Raw genomic sequence first — 16,315 nt, forward strand, 5'->3', positions numbered from 1 at the left:
CTATCCAAAACCTTCCCTACTATCCACGGGGACTGGAGTTGGAACAGTAAATTAAACTATTCCACTATCCAGCGCCGCCCAACGCAAGTTGTTGTAACGACTTGCGTTGTAAAACCTGCGTTGTAAAGGCATGCGTGGAAAAAGCACGCGTTGTAACGACATATATCCCACAACAAGACTTTGGTCTTAATGTACAAAGGGCCAATGCAGCATATATGAGATTTGCCAATACCCCTAGAGGAAGAGCACTCCGCTTTATGTATAGGTTGACCTGGTCACTTGTCCTCAAAATACTGCTTGTATCTGGTACACAACTGAAGTTCGCTCCTAGATTTGGGTGTCCTTTTCCACAGGGAAAACAGCTCTTCACTTTCTACTTTCTAGACATTGGCACCTTCCCCCATTTCCAGAATTTAACTCTCAAAATCAGCTGAGACATAGTGCCTGCTGTCAACTTTTTTGAATAATGGTATGAAGTAGAGGAGAATCTTCATTCCATAATCCACGAGTGGTGCTGTCTATATCTGATAGGTTAGAAGCGGTACAACAAGTCAGAGAGAGCATTTTGTTTCTGTTCACACACCTCGTCTAATGACTAACTTTCACCCTGACAAACCCTAGGCGAGGGGTAGTAAGGGCGGTACTGGGAAGAAATGGATAAAGAGTTGCCAGTACAAAAGCTGCACACACTGAGGCTATCACATGTAACACCTCATACAGGTATCAACATACCCTCAAGAGAAGAGCAGGGTTACACTGGAAGCTATGGAGAACAGGGTAATGGAAGATCAAAAAACATATTAGAAACTAGACCACTAACCTTGGTAAGAATTCACTTCTGGGTTGTGCAATACACTTCAAGGGCACATTAGACAGCAGCAGCACCAAATACCATCTCACCATGTGATCCCTGCCTGGCAACATGTTGTGTAGTTGCATAGTGAAATGTTTTCGGGCCCACCCAAGGAAGGCTCGCACACGGAGCTCTGGACGGCACCTCTTTATTCCATCGGTGCAATCGCCATACTGCCTTTCCTTCTCCCCTTCCGGCTCCTCCCCTTCCGCCTCCGCCTACCCTGTACAAACACCAAGGTCAAGCAGGACGACATGACACATTCCCCTTTTGTACAATAATGCTTACTGTCTCTCAGAGTTCTTCAATGAGTCGAACAGGTCGCTTGACTGGTCTTCGTGGACGGCTGATTCGCGCCTGTTCCGGAGTATGGCAGTCCCTGGCATCTTCAAGCCTCACTGAGCTGGGGCGCTCTCCATCACTGTTTCCTCCTTGGCTCGATGAGTCCGTGCCGGAGCCACAGTCCTGGACTCGAGTGTGAGCAGAGGGATTGCATCTTTTGAAGTGGGATACGTTTTGGGTTATCCGTTTGACTTCAGACTCAGCTGTGGTCATAGTCCCTTTCCGATTGGAGACTTGCAATCGGTGTACGAGGTATCGACTGTCTGCCTTTGTTCTACGGTCGCGTTTCACCAGCACCCAGTCTCCTTCATGAATGCCCATCTGTCGCGCATGCCTGCGTTGATCAGCATAGTCCTTCATCTTTGATTTCTTTTCCTGGTCCAGTTTCACCAGGGTATCATGATTGGTGGGCACGGTTCGAGATTGCATGATGGTGTTTGAGGCGGGCAGCCGCGTGTGGGGAACTCGCCCAAGCATCAGGGTGGCAGGGCATTGGTTCATGGTACTGTGCGGTGTGGTCCGGTATGCTCGCAACACTTCATTCCACGCTTGCTGGATGTCGCGGTGAGCGAGTTCTGCTTGCTGAACCGTCTTCTTGAGGGTACCCATGAATCGTTCAACCATACCGTTGGCTTGAGGCCATAAGGGAGTAATCTTCCGATGTTTAAAGTTGAGATGTTTTGCAAACTCGGCAAATTAATGACCGTTAAACGGTGGCCCGTTATCTGTTTTTACTCCTATGGGGATTCCCCATGCTGCGAACGTTTCATCGATGACGGGGATGACAGCCGTCACTTTTGTGGAGGACACTTGATGCGCAATGGGAAAGCGAGAGTATTCATCCATAATGACGATGATATATCTGCCTGATTTCAATGGACCAAAGAAGTCAATAGCCACTTGTTGCCACACCCCATCGGGTAGTTCAGACATCTGCAAAGGGGCTGGCGTTTCGTCTTGTCCCACTAACTGACATGAGGCGCAGTCCTTAAGTGTGGCCTCCACCATTTGATCAAGTAATGGGAACCAAACGCGTTCTCGGAGTGCTTTCTTGATGGCTACGACTCCTCTGTGCCCTTCGTGAGCTAAGTTGATGACCCCCTGTCGCAGTCGCTGAGGAATGACTATCCTCCCTCCTCTCAGCAATAAACCATCCGTGCTGATTGATAGTTCTTCTTGGACGTGTTTGAACGCCACGAGTTCCTGAGTATCAGCAGCTGCATCCTGGTGACTGTTGTCCAGATGTCTCCATGAGTTGGTGTGTATCCGGACCATGATGGCCTGAATGGTGGAATCTTGAGCAGATGCTTCATGAATATCTTCTAGTGGCACTGTCGGAGGGCATGCATTGTCAATGACGAAGTGAATGTATTCCTCTGCTACAGAGCATCGTTCTAGGTTGTGGGACTGTGGGTGCCGTGACATGTAGTCCGCTGGGTTTTCCGCCTTTCCAGCTTTATGGACGATGGTGTAAATGTAGTCTTGCAACCGTAGACCCCATCTTTCTATTCGTGGGGGCATCTTTGCCCGTGGGTTGCAAAACATGGTGATAAGCGCTTGGTGGTCTGTGATGATGTGAAATGTGTCCCGTATACAAACGGGTGAAAGTGTTCACAGGCCCAAACAACCGCAAGGCTCTCTTTCTCAGGTTGTGAGTAAGCCTTCTCCGTATCAGTGAGACTGCGACTGGCATAAGCGACAACATGACGTTGGTCTGCTTCATTGGTCTACTGTGCCAGGATGGCGCCCAAACCTACAGGGCTGGCGTCCACTGTGATTTCAGTCTTTGTTTTAGTGTCGAAGTATGCTAAATTGATAGCGGTGCTCACAGCCTTCTTGATTTTATTGAACGCATGCTCACACGCGGGTGACCACAGGAATTGCTGACCATGGCGGGTGAGTTCTCTGAGCGGGTAGCTGATGGTAGCATAGTCCTTAATGTAGCGGGCATAGCTTGCCATTCCCAGGAAAGAGCGGAGGTCACTAATGTCCAGTGGCTGTGGAGTGCCCGCAAGGGCAGACACTTTCTCAGGGTCTAGTTTCATGCCATCTTTGGAAAAGATATGTCCATAGAATTTTAGTGTGGACTTGTGGAATTCACATTTATCCGGATTTGGTGTGAGGTTAGCATTGCGCAGGGCGTGGCACACTCGGTCTAAGGCTTTATCATGTTCCGCTTGATTTTCCCCAAAGACCAGGATATCGTCACTGTAGTTAAAGGCATTTGGGATGCCCTGGATTACCCGCCGGATGGCTTCCTGAAAGATCTCAGCGGCTGAGGATATTCCAAAGTTTAAGCGTTTATAGCAGAACAGGCCTCGATGGGTGGTAAAGGTGGTAATGTAGCAGGATTTCTCATGCAGTTCCAGCTGGTGGTATCCCTGTTGAGATCCAGCTTTGAGAAAACAGTTGCCCCATTGAGACGAGAAATCATATCACTGATATGAGGTCCGGGATGTCGTTCTCTCTCATTAGCCGTATTCGAGGCACATATGTCCACACACAAGCGTACTTTGTTTTCTTGTCCTTTCTTGGTCACTACCACCACTGGTGAAACCCAGGGAGTGGGCCCTGAAGATCGTTCAATGATATCTGTCCTCAGCAAGTCCTGTAGCTCGTCATCTCCTGCCTGTTGCAGATGAAACGGCACCTTCCTGTGGTTGCTCTATCGGTGATATTTGCTCGTTGGTATGTAGTTTGACTTTGAACTGGTGGCGCTTCCTAAGGCCTTTGAAGAGATTTGGGAACTTGTTGACGATGTCCGGGGAGTCATCCACCGTGTATAAAAGTTCGACAAGTTTGAGGCTTTCTGCTGTCGGCAGACTGAGAAGACAATCCGCTGCGTCAGGACCCTCGATCACATGGATGTGGGCTTGGATCTGTCTGTCCTTATAGGTCAGAGTCGTGCGGAACTGTTCCAGGCATGGTAAGGGTTTCCTGGACATCCAGGTGTAGACTCGGACAGCGGCCGGTTCCAGTTTTGGCTGGGGTTTCATGCTTTGATATTCCATGGCACATATGTAGTTCAGTGACGCTCCTGAGTCTAGTACAAACTTGGCGGGGTACCTCCCTATTTGAATGTTCAATCTTGGGTATTTCTTCAGTCTGTGGGGGTCTGACACCATGCACACGTACTCATCGCTGTCCTGCGAGACAGCTGTGGGAGACGACGATTCCCGGGACGTCAACCTCTGGGATCTGTATGAGCTAACTGACTGGACGCTCGACCTTGATGAACTGGATGAGCGGCTTTTCCTTCCCCTTACTGCTCTTGCATGGTGGCGGTTTTCTGAGCTTGACTTGGCCATCTTCATTTCCGACCGTCGCGTTTGACAGGCCACTTCGAAATGATTTTCTCTTCCACAGCGGTGACACTGCTGTCCTATGGCAGGACACTGTCCTGAGTGTGGGTAGTCCTGTCCGCATCTGTAGCATTTTGAGGCTGGTCTGCTTGTCCGACTGCTTCGGGTTCCGCTGCGCGGAGAGGTTTCACGGAGGGTCTGTGTCGGTCTTCCCGACTTGCGGCGGTCGGAACGGCGCTTCGAGTCTGTGTGACACTGCATTCGGAAAGCTTGCTCCTTTTTTCAGACTTGCTGGCTTCCATCTTCTTGGCATGGTCTTCCGCTTGATCATTGATGCGAGTGAGTTCCTCTATTTCTTCAAGCGTGTAGTGTTTCTTTAACAATCGGCGGCATAGTGATTCTGACTGGCACCCTTCAATAATGCGCAGTCGCAGCGCGTCTTCGGTGTTGAACGTGTCGAATTCGCAATACCGGGCTAGGCGCCGAATGCGAACAATGAAATCACACATTGGTTCGTCCTTTTCTTGTGAGGCAAGGTTGAACATATACCGATCGTAGTCTAAGTTTCGTTTGTGGAGAAACGTCCAATCTAGAGCTCCTTTCACGTCTTCATATGAGGTGGCGCTGGCAGCAGGCAATTCTTTGATGATCTGTGCAATGTCTTTCCCCATCAAATTTCGCAGAGCTATCAGTTTCTGCTTAGAATCTTGCACTTGAGACCCCGTCATGAAATCCTAGAAATCCTCAGCCCAGCTCTTCCATTTGGGTCCCATGCTATTCCCGGACTTCAGATCTAGAGGCTCTGGTGGGCGCAGATCTGACACTCCTAGCAACATTGGACGTGGTTGCGGGGCTTGCTGGGTGGATCCCATGGCAGCTGGACGTGAAGTGTCAGCTTCTACTGACATCCTGAGCAGAGATACAGGCTCCCCAGGCCGGGCGAGGCTTTATTTGCAGGAATTCACCATTTTTTTTAAAGATTTTATGTGATTACCTGACTTCAAGATGGCCGCCGGGATGAGAGCCAGTATTGTCCTAAGCACAGTGCCTGACTCAAAGATGACCGCCGGGGAAGACGTGGGTCTTTATCTTTAGTATCTGCTTCAGTCTTCCCTACTGCCTCTCATAAGGGTCGTCGCTGCTTTAGACTCACCCTTTGTGTAGCTCCAGTCTTTGTAGCACAGCGCTCAAGCAGTGCGCGATCCTCCACACGATTCCGTGCGCATTTCGCAATCTTTTTTGCATCGCGCGCTAGACGAGCTGGTCTTCGGCTGCACGCTCACCCGAGGACGCTGCAGCGAGGAGGCAGAAGCGGTGGGTCACTAGGATCCCACCCTCGTCGCCAGTGAAATGTTTTCGGGCCCCCCAAGGAAGACTCGCACACAGAGCTCTGGACGGCACCTCTTTATTCCATCTCTGCAATCGCCATACTGCCTTTCCTTCTCCCCTTCCGGCTCCTCCCCTTCCGCCTCCGCCTGCCCTGTACAAAGACCAGGGTCAGGCATGACGACGTGACACATGGGTGTTCTGCTTGTGCCACAGTTTGCCTCCTACCCTCCCCCCATCTGTTGCACCTTTGTTTTCTTCTCCCTATCGGTTCCCTTGATTCCTTTCTTCTTTTTGTCCTTACTTTTCTTCTATGTACTATTTTTAGGAGAGTTTGCTTCTTTTGCTGTGTACTTCCACCTGCTGTTGCTGACAGTCTCCCACTGTAACCCGGATACTGGAAAGGATGCTGTTGTGTTTGGCTTTCATCAGCGGCCCACTACATTCTGAGGCTGGAAAGCAGTATTTCAATTTTCTTATTAATTGTGCTTCTGTATTAAACTGAATGTAAGACTAACATCCTACTTAAGGTAAGCAATGCATGCGAGAGGCATCTAGGACTTTACAACTACTATAGAATCCTGTATTTCTCTTTCTCTTCCCTAACCTCCATTTTCCCCTAGTTGCTTCTTCCAGCAGCAATTTACCTTCCTACCGGATAGTCTTGCGGACGATGATGATACCCATCCGTTTCACTGCTTGTCTTGAATTGGAAATTTCAAATAGGATTTCCTGGATAATCCACCATCTTTGAGAGGGCCATAGACAAGGCTTGCCCATGCCAAATTCAGAAACTCATGGTGCTGGTTAGGCATATGAAGAGAAAGCCTAGTATGACATCTTTCATTCAGCATTGTACTCTGCTCTTTTGTTGCTGCCTTATGTACTTGGCTGTCCATCAAACTTCCAAAACTACTCTTTGTGGGACCATGTTTAATCATTTTACAGAAAACTGTTTTTAAACTAATGACGATCTTTAGGACACGTATTTACATGTGTTACATGACTGAATGGGATAATTACAATCACCACAGGCCGGTCAACATCTAATTAACATACATGGAGGAAAGTGGAACCCCAATCTTTATAATAACGTTGATGAAATTGTATGCATAAACCCTAGTGTGATATAGGTCACTAATCATGGTCAACCAACACTTACAAACTGAATATGTATAGGAACACATTCTGGATACTTGGCTGGGACGCCATACAAGTCACAAGCTTCTGCTTTGAGGAATATGTTTGACCTTTGGACACTCAAAGAGTGTGGGATTTTACCCTCTGCATGATGAAGCTCCACGTTTTTTTAATTTATAAGTGAAGCTTTTTTCAGATCAACAAACTGCTTGTTCCTGGTTGCATCCTTATAGACCTTATTTGAATAAAGAGATATTGTGTCCTCAGCTCCCAATCAGAGGCATTTGATGACTAAAGCCACAGATAGGACTGAACTACTGTTCCTTCAAATACCCCTGCTTCTTTTTACTATTGTACAAGTTTAACACTGGTCCTGATGAAGGTGGTGAAAAGTACCTGTACACCACCGAAACGTACGTCGACCTTTCCTCCTTGGGAATCCTTCTAGAGATATATACAGGAAAACCAATAGTTATGACGGCTGCATATGACAATGAAATGATTTAGTGATTTGCACATATTGTTTGAATTCAGGAAATGCTTTGATGTTGCAGTTGAAATAATTCTATGCTATTTGTTGTATTTAACTTGAATTGGTGTGCGACTTTTGAAAATGAAAAATAACAAAGATATCTAAAAAAATAAAAGAATAATGTCAAACATATGTAAAAAAATAAAAGAATATTTTCTATCTAATTAACATTGTCATATCTATATGATTTCTCTATAGCTAGGACAAGATATTTTGTTCATTGTGGGGCATTTGTAGCCGTAGGCTGCGTCGGAAAGAAATATAGGTCAGATAGAGGATTCTCTATAGTCTTTGCCTATCTCTCTTTCCCTCCCTCTTGGACCAGAAATTAATACTTGGGGTACCTTCCTTATCTTTATTGATCACATTTCGATATATACCTTGATTGGTTAAAAATAACGTAGAAGATTTCATATGTTTCAAACAGACATGGAGTAATGACAGTCAGGTGTAGATTCTTATTCTTAGTAGAAAGTACACAGAATCTTGCTCAATGCAAAGAGCTTACGAATATAATGCAACCATCATCAGGAGCATAGAACTAACTTGAGACCACACATCTATAGGATGACATCTAGACATATGACACAATGTCTGGCATTATATGCAAACTAACTTTTCTCATTAATTTACAGCTGAGAACGAATGCTTTCTCGCTTGCCGGAATGAATACACCGGTGGAATAATCAGATCATGGGTATAGTATGCCACCTGACGTGAGTAAAATAGAAAAAAGAATGGGGGATTATCCTTTCCCTCCGCTTGTCGGCTGAAACATGTAGACCATTCTTTCAACCTTATTGACAGTGATGTGAAGGACATATTGCAGGTCCTATTTTCCACATCCAACATTATTTTTAAGCTTACCCTTATCATTTTTTTTTAATAAATTTGAGTCTATGATAACGAGGTAATTTTAAATCACATTTTTCACAAAGTAGATCCCAACTAGTACCTCTGGATCACCTCCTGATGATGCTACCAACCAGGATTACGCCACTGGCAAAATACATACCAAAGGCAGAAAATAGCTGTTGAGTGCCCTATACATATTTTTTATCTAGATTCCTTTATGCCTAAAAGCTCCACTCTTTTTTTATTTTGTGTAATATATTCGGAGGCTAAGTGGGGGCCCCAGATTGCTTCTACTTCCCTCCTTTGATAGATTGAATGGATGGGAAAGGGGATTTGGGGAAAGGTGTGACAAAGACAAACACAACACAAGAACAATATTCATCAGGGCGATGAGCAACAAATCATCATCATCAATCTGTTGTGGAAAGAAACGGAGGCATGAGTATGACACAGTACGGTTGAATGCATTACAAACAGTTTTCTGACCCAGAGACCCAAATTATCAAATATCTAAATGTTCTATCTTCTAGGTTTAAAAAAAATCAACATATGGATAATTGAATTGAACCCACCCAGTTCTAAAAATATGATTGTTACAGGAAAAATGATACTGTATTACTAAATTGGACTGTGCATCTGCATTCTCCTGTGGAATGTCTGTCACTGTAGGGTGCCTGTCTGGACCAGTCTGGTTGGTAAGCAGGGGCGTGGAAGTCAGCTTTCACCTTTATTTCGCGCAGGAGAGGAGAAAGCCTGCAGATTGTAAAACAGAAACTTGTAGAGTCAAGGAGGATAGAAGGAAGGTAAGCTTCATGAGAAGTGTACCAAGAAGACTCAGACGACGAGTAAAAATCACAAGAGGAAACCGAGTTTCACTTTTGCCACCAGTGCAACACACACACTCAGCAGCATTTCCCAAATCAATGCACCTCTTTCCATTCCACATAGCTGAGTACCACTAGGTCTCAGAGTGATGTTTTCCCTTTGAAGTTGATATCTTCCTTCTTCTTGCTGTTGATGAGGTAGTACCGCCTGAGTCCTTCATCCTCCTCCTTACTCCACGTAACTCTATCCCAGACCCGACCCGAGCAAGATAGATGTGTAGTGCACTGCTGTTGAAGAACAAGTAGAGAAACAGACCTGCAGTATTTTGTATAGGTTTGTGTTTGTTAACTAAAGTAACCAGTCTGGTCCCTGAAGAACCCCAAAAAATGAGTAGACTGTATAGGTACATTTTCGCTAAGTAAGTTTCAAAGGCCAATCAACTTCAGGAAAAATGATCACCCATCAGGCACCAAATATTGTAATTCATCAAAATCAAGTGTGCTATTATGTAAACACCCTTCCTCACTGTCTGCCACCACATAAATCATCAATCATCCCTCATAATCACTCATTCATTGTTACAATAGTTGTAGTTGTCTCTTCCAATCCAAGCACAGACAGGTTAGGTTGTAGGTACACATTGTAGGTACACATTACAATCTGTTATTGGCACTCATGCAAATCAATGATTTTCTGGGGCAGCTCTGCTAAGTGATGCAAAAAAGTGTAGGCATGCCAGGGATGCAGGCTTTGTCTCCTATGTCATGAAGGAATTTTGGAGGATCCTTCACTGCACACTGGTCCAACTCTAATTAAGCCATGTATGTGACTAAAAAAGGGTGGGGCAGTATAAAACTGACACAAACATAATGTTCCACACACTACTTGCTTTTTGGTTGCAAAGAAAGAAGTTCTACGAGAAAAAATGAAAACGTTATATGGTGGCACTAGCGTTCTCAGTCCAGAAAGTAGAGTTCGTCCTCAAACTCAGGTGGTTCACCCAGAAGTTGGTCAGCTAACACACTCGTTACTGATCAATCATCCTCCTCCTCCTCCTGTGATGTTTCAGGAATGGTGTAATTGTGTGGTATGGAATGTTGGTTCATTTTGGCCATGGTCAATCTCTCCACATTTTGAGATGATAGGCTGTTCTCACTGTTACAACTGCTGAACGGAACTCATGATCAGAAGACACACTGACTACAGGACTAGCCAGATACTTTATTGCCAGCCTGCTGAGCTCTAGCCCTTGGTGCGTCTTCCCATACCAATACATCAATGGGTTTTGATCCTCATAAAGCTCTTGGATTATCCAGATATTCCTGGAATATTCTCTGAATGGTCATTGGTGCTGCCACTTGCTCAACCGCTTTTGCCTTCGTCTCTGCTTTGGACTTAAGACCTGCCACATGAAACCAAGCCATTGCAGAGGTTGGGCTTATTCTTCTGTTGCTGTTGTTGTTAGTGTTCTGGTTGCTTGTGATGGCTGCTATGAGACAAGACTGGCCTCTCTGGAAGTTGAAGGCTGTACTCAGGAAGTAAGGAATTGAACTCTAAGTTTCAGCTGTTCTTCTTCTAGGTCTCCATCTCCAGCTTTGAAACATCCCCTTCAGAAAAATGAAGGAAAGGGGCCAGAATTCTATTGCACCATCGATCAAGCAGGGTGGTACAGAGGTACTCTTCAGACGAGATTATGTCATTTTGCAGCCTTGCATTACAAGCCAATTGAAAGATTAAGCTCTCAACCAAGGAGTGCACTTCTGTGTTTTCGTTCACACCTGCGAGTGTGAACCTTTTGGCCACCTTCTTTAGCTGGTCCTGTAGCAGATGCAACAGCGGGATAGCTTGCCCCATCGTACTGTCCTCCTTGAAAACTTCCAGTGTGAAAACCTCAAAAGCGAGTAGCACCTGTGTCAGGCATTTGACTAGACCCCATTTGTCCACATCCATGGTCATAGCTTTCCCAATTGCACCCCGTCCTCTTTGAATGACATAATCATTGATCTGTCTGTACTACTCAAACAGACGTTGCAACATGTAATAGGTCAAGTTCCAGCGTGTTGGCACCTCCTGTATCAGGGCTTTAACTCGTACTCTATTAGAATGCTAAATAATCTGCAACTACTTTCAGGCTTTAAAAGAATGGCTGTAATGAGTGCAGATTCTTTTTGCAGGTGGTCAGTATGTTGTTGACTATGTCTTCTAGGTTGATGCTATGCGCTAAACACAAGGCCCTGATATAGCCGCTGCCTGCCGTGGCCTTGACTATGTTACAGCCATTGTTCGTGGCAATGATTACAATTCATCCAAGATGTTTCCAGGTGAATGTGATTTCTCCACGGCGAAACTGGCTACCGTTGCATGCCACCGAACACTCTGAAAACTTTCTTCAGCGCCAAGACCTGTAGATAGCTTTTGTTTTACCCCGGCAAAAGAGATCAGTGTGCAGTGATGCTCATGTAAACTGGTTTATATGTCTGTCATCAGGTGGATAGTGTGAACAACATTAAGAATCTTTTCCACGCATGTGATAGAACGCATGCCATTACAACACAGTCATTACAACCACCATGTTGTTACATCGCATACTATTACAACGCAAGTCGGAACAACGACTTGCTGTAGGAGGCAGAAGGTGTTGATTTTAAAATCCAACACCTTCCCTACTGTTGCCCAGACTGGAGTTGGAATAGTAAATTATACTATTCCAAAATCCAGCAACCTCCCTACAGCAGTTGGCTGTTCCGACTTGAGTTGCAATGGTATGCAATGTAACAGCGTGGTCGTTGTAATGACCGCTCTCTAATGGCATGTGAACTAACGTGGCATATTCGTGAACAACACTTTGCTGCAAAGCTTGTCCAACCAATTGTCGCACATAATGATGCAGAAAAAGAACAGCAACTCTGGCAAAATTAGGTCAACTTGGATCCTTCCATTTCAGGCAGATGGCTGCCACAAATTCTAAGAATCCAAATTCAGCGCTAACATTTTTGCCAGCTTCCCATTGTACAAACGTGCCATTGGGTGATTTATTTATTCATTTATTTATAAAGTTTTATATAACGCGAACATGACCATCTAGGGTATCAGAGCGCTTTACAGTTTATGCAACGAGAGAGGTACAATCAAACATCACAGAATCAACAAAGCAAATAATTCACAGTCTTATAATGTCTGACATTCTTGTGAGCCAGCAGCTGGGCCACAAATCCACATCTATGTCCCAGACTCAGATGGGGAAGCCCAACTGCGGCAGACATTTCTTCATCAGGAGCCCTTTGACTTCTTTTTTGAAAAGGACAGTGAAAGGGAGTTCCAAATCTTCGGAGCCATACCTGAGAAGGCTCGATTCTAGGTATTGTTTTCTTACATTTTTGTGGTTTGAGCAAAAGTGTGTTGGCGCTACTGGAGGCTCTCGAACCCCATGAGAGTTCCAGTTTCCAAGCAAGGTACAGCAGGATCTTGAAGTGGATGGCTTTGTTTGCCATGCATGCAATTTTTATCTAAAACGAGCTTCATATGGAAGCCAATTCAGAGCCAACAAGTCCAGGGAAACGTGGTTGTATTTTTTTAGTTCCAGTAATGAGCCTAGCAGCAGATTTGAGGACCACCCTGCGAGGGGCAATCTTCACTCTGGGCAAGCCGCAAAGCATTGCTCTACCATAGTCCAGCTTAGAGATCACTAATGCTTGCACTGCAAGCTTTAGGTCATTAGCAGGGAGAAAGGGTTTGAGCTTCCTTAGGATGCTGAGTTGGAAGTTCGCTCCTTTGGTGAGGGAACTGATGTGCTTCTGCATGTTCAGACTTTTGTCTAATATAATACCAGGGGAGGATGCCGAATCAATGAAGTGAGGTCTATAGTTAAGACCCGTAAGCTGAGTCAGCCATTGTTCCAGGATCGAAGATTGTTTGTGGGGTGAGATTAGGAGGAATTCCATTTTTAGAGCATTTAGCTTCAGATGGTTACGTGTCAGCCAACTTTGTGTATCCAGCAGAACTGAGTTGAGGAACCGAATGTCCTCGGCTGAGGCGATCTTCAAGTATAGTTGGGTATCGTCCGCATACATGTGATAGTTAACGCTGGATGCTTTCATAATTTCTGTCAGAGGCTCCATGAACAAGTTAAAGAGTGTGGGAGAGAGTACTAAGACATGGGGAACCCCCAGAATGACCGGAGCAGAATGGAACAGGGATTGGTTCACCTTGTAGCTTTGAGATCAGTTCTGAAGGAACAAAAAGAACCAGTTTATTATAGGCCCGGACAGCCCCATCCTGTGTTCCAGGAGGTCACTTAGGTTATCGTGTTTGACAGTGATTGCGGTCACAAGGCCCCTCCTGCCTAAATATGCACTTAATATTAGTCTTTATTTTCTTATTTTCTGGGGGCCACTGACGCAGGCGACTTTTAAGAAGTAGGTGGTGGTAGACTCAGTGTACTTCGTGGTGGAGCAGTCACTATATGCAGTGGTGTCTCCATCTGACTCAGAGTCTGCTTGTGCCATTGTTATGTCACTGAGATGGGTCATTATGCTGGAGAACTACTGGGGACAGGGCGGCTTTGCGTGAGGATATCACCCTCTTCTTTGTCATCACATCCCACAGTGATTGGACTTGTAGCTGATGTTCCTGAGCTCTCCTCACCGGGAGAAAGTTAAGCTATTTTTTTAAGGTGCTCCTCTCACCGGAATGCGTGATGTTTTTTCATATGGGTTGTTTAGCCTCCAGAGAGCAGAGCAGGAACACATTCTTCATATGTTTTATACTTGTGTTCAACTAAGACATCTTCTGGGGCAAATGGAAACTTTTTCAGCAGAGGTGGCAGGTGTAGGAATTAATACTACTCCTATAACTATGCTACTGTGCTTAAGAGACAGTTTCACAACTAGACAGACCACTCAGCAATTTAGTTACTTGATATTTATGGCAACTGGGGTTGCTCAACTCTGTATATCTTCCACTTGGTTACAGAAGGAACCACCCACTTTCGAGATATGGCGAGCTAACTTCTATGCCATTTATGATCTTGAACACAGCTTGTACTCTCTTAAAGGGCCACGGAGGCAGAAAATGAGCCTGAACATCTGGGTAGCCTAATGATAGAGCACATGAAACAGTAAAGCAATCTGTATACAGTTGATATTAATTTTTACGTGTATTTAAGCTTTTGCTATATGATCAATTATCTCTCTGCACCCTATGAATTGGAGAAAACCATGATTTTCATATGTTGTTCATATTGTTCTGCCCATACTTGGCCATATGAACTGTAATTGTTTAACTACGCTATGGATTGAAATAAAAAATATAAAGATATAAATTGATGCACAAAATGGCTGCAGACACATGGTCAAACAACAACAGCAAGCAGGGAGGCATGGGGAGCAAAGAGAAGTCATTCAGGCCTATGGACACAGGCTCCACAAAATTGCCCCTGGCCACATGGCATGTAGAGCCAAGACAAATGATGGCCAGTGGCAAGCATGCTCGCTGGCCATACAAAGGAGGCATGGTAACACTGAAGAAAACGCTATTAATTCATCAATGGCAAAAACTAAAATTAACTGACCTATAAAACTTTATAACACACATCCTCCCAAAGCATCAAATATCACCCTACACATACACTTTTGGTACACAAAAGAAGTGAAATACAAAAAGAACCAACACGTTTTTCATTTAATCCAATCTCATCTCAGCCCTAAATGATGTTTTTAAACAACATACACCACAGAAGCAGTTGTTTTATGCACCCATGACTAGTACTAGCCTAGGCCTACTGACTGGATGGCCACATAGTAAAATAAATAAATGTTGCAAATTTAACAAACATGCAGAAAATGTATTGAACTCTGCAACATTGATCCTTGACAACCGAAGAAAAATTAAATGCAAAAATATAACTAGGCCCTTCCTAAAACTACAGGCCACACACCACAGTAAATTTGAAAAATCTAATAAAAGTACAAATAAATACTGGTGCATGCCCGCTATCAAACAACACCTTTATACAAGAGTTTTTGAACTTAGTTGTGAACTCTCAAATATGAAGTCCTTCAATTCAATGGTATATATGCAGCAGACAAATAACATGATCCTTCCAGCTCCAAATCCAAATGAAAACTGATCAGGAGATGGACGAAGCACTGGAATGAGCCTGCTACATAGGAACAGGAAGTTGGAGTCTCTGGGACACTTCCTTGCTGATTTAGCAGCTTCTTCAGCACAAAAGCTACTCGAGTGGTGCGTTTGCCATTTTTGGGCACCACTGTATTGGAGCAGTCGTGAGGGGAAGCTGTGTGAGCGGGCGCAAAGTCTTGTACAGGCTTGCTAGCAGCCCGAAAATATTGTGGCGCTTGCAAGCAAGCACCAAAACAAATCTTGAGCAAGCGAACGGAAACAGAAACTCCTCATTGCACCAGTTAGCAGAATCCAGGAATTCCACCATGGAGCGCGGAGTGCCAGAATTCCAACAACTCCATAAATTTGGTACTGTAAACAGTGTTTACTCAATGGAGACAATTTACTCTGTACTACACTGTTTGCAGACAATGAAACTCTCATACAAAATACACCAATGGAGCATTTGAAAAATATCTATAATTTTTGTAGAGCAACCATCGTAATCGCTTGCGGAGAAAAGTGTCTGAGTTTGTCCGAAAGCCGGCTTCCGAATCGAATTCGGACTAATCGAATGCCATTCGAAGCCTTTCCGGATGACATCATAATCGATCCCTTAGTATGTAGTTTGTATAATCTTTTCCCAGCTGGAGACTTATTGCTGCAGTACCAAAAAACTTTTATAGAACATGAGGAACACAAGTCATCAGCTATCACCTGCACACAGGGTTCTTTTCAATGCAGATATTTGTAACATGTTCAAAAGCTCTGCACACCTATGGTGCATTAGTAACACATGCCTTTTCTAAACACTTATACTGATTGCTGGACCAATGATGAGTTATAACGGGGAAGACCCTACAAACTCTCTGACCTGGGTCAGTTAAGAAAGTACGTGTAAGGATGGTCAGAGTCTATTGGTTTAGTAAGCATCAAATGTCAAACATAAGCACAACATAACTTAAATCATTATAGTTCATAGATCCAGTGGGTATTTTATTTTCATACATAAGTAACTGG

This window comes from Lissotriton helveticus, chromosome 3_2, assembly GCF_964261635.1.
Source record: "Lissotriton helveticus chromosome 3_2, aLisHel1.1, whole genome shotgun sequence".
Classification (NCBI taxonomy): Eukaryota; Metazoa; Chordata; class Amphibia; order Caudata; family Salamandridae; genus Lissotriton; species Lissotriton helveticus.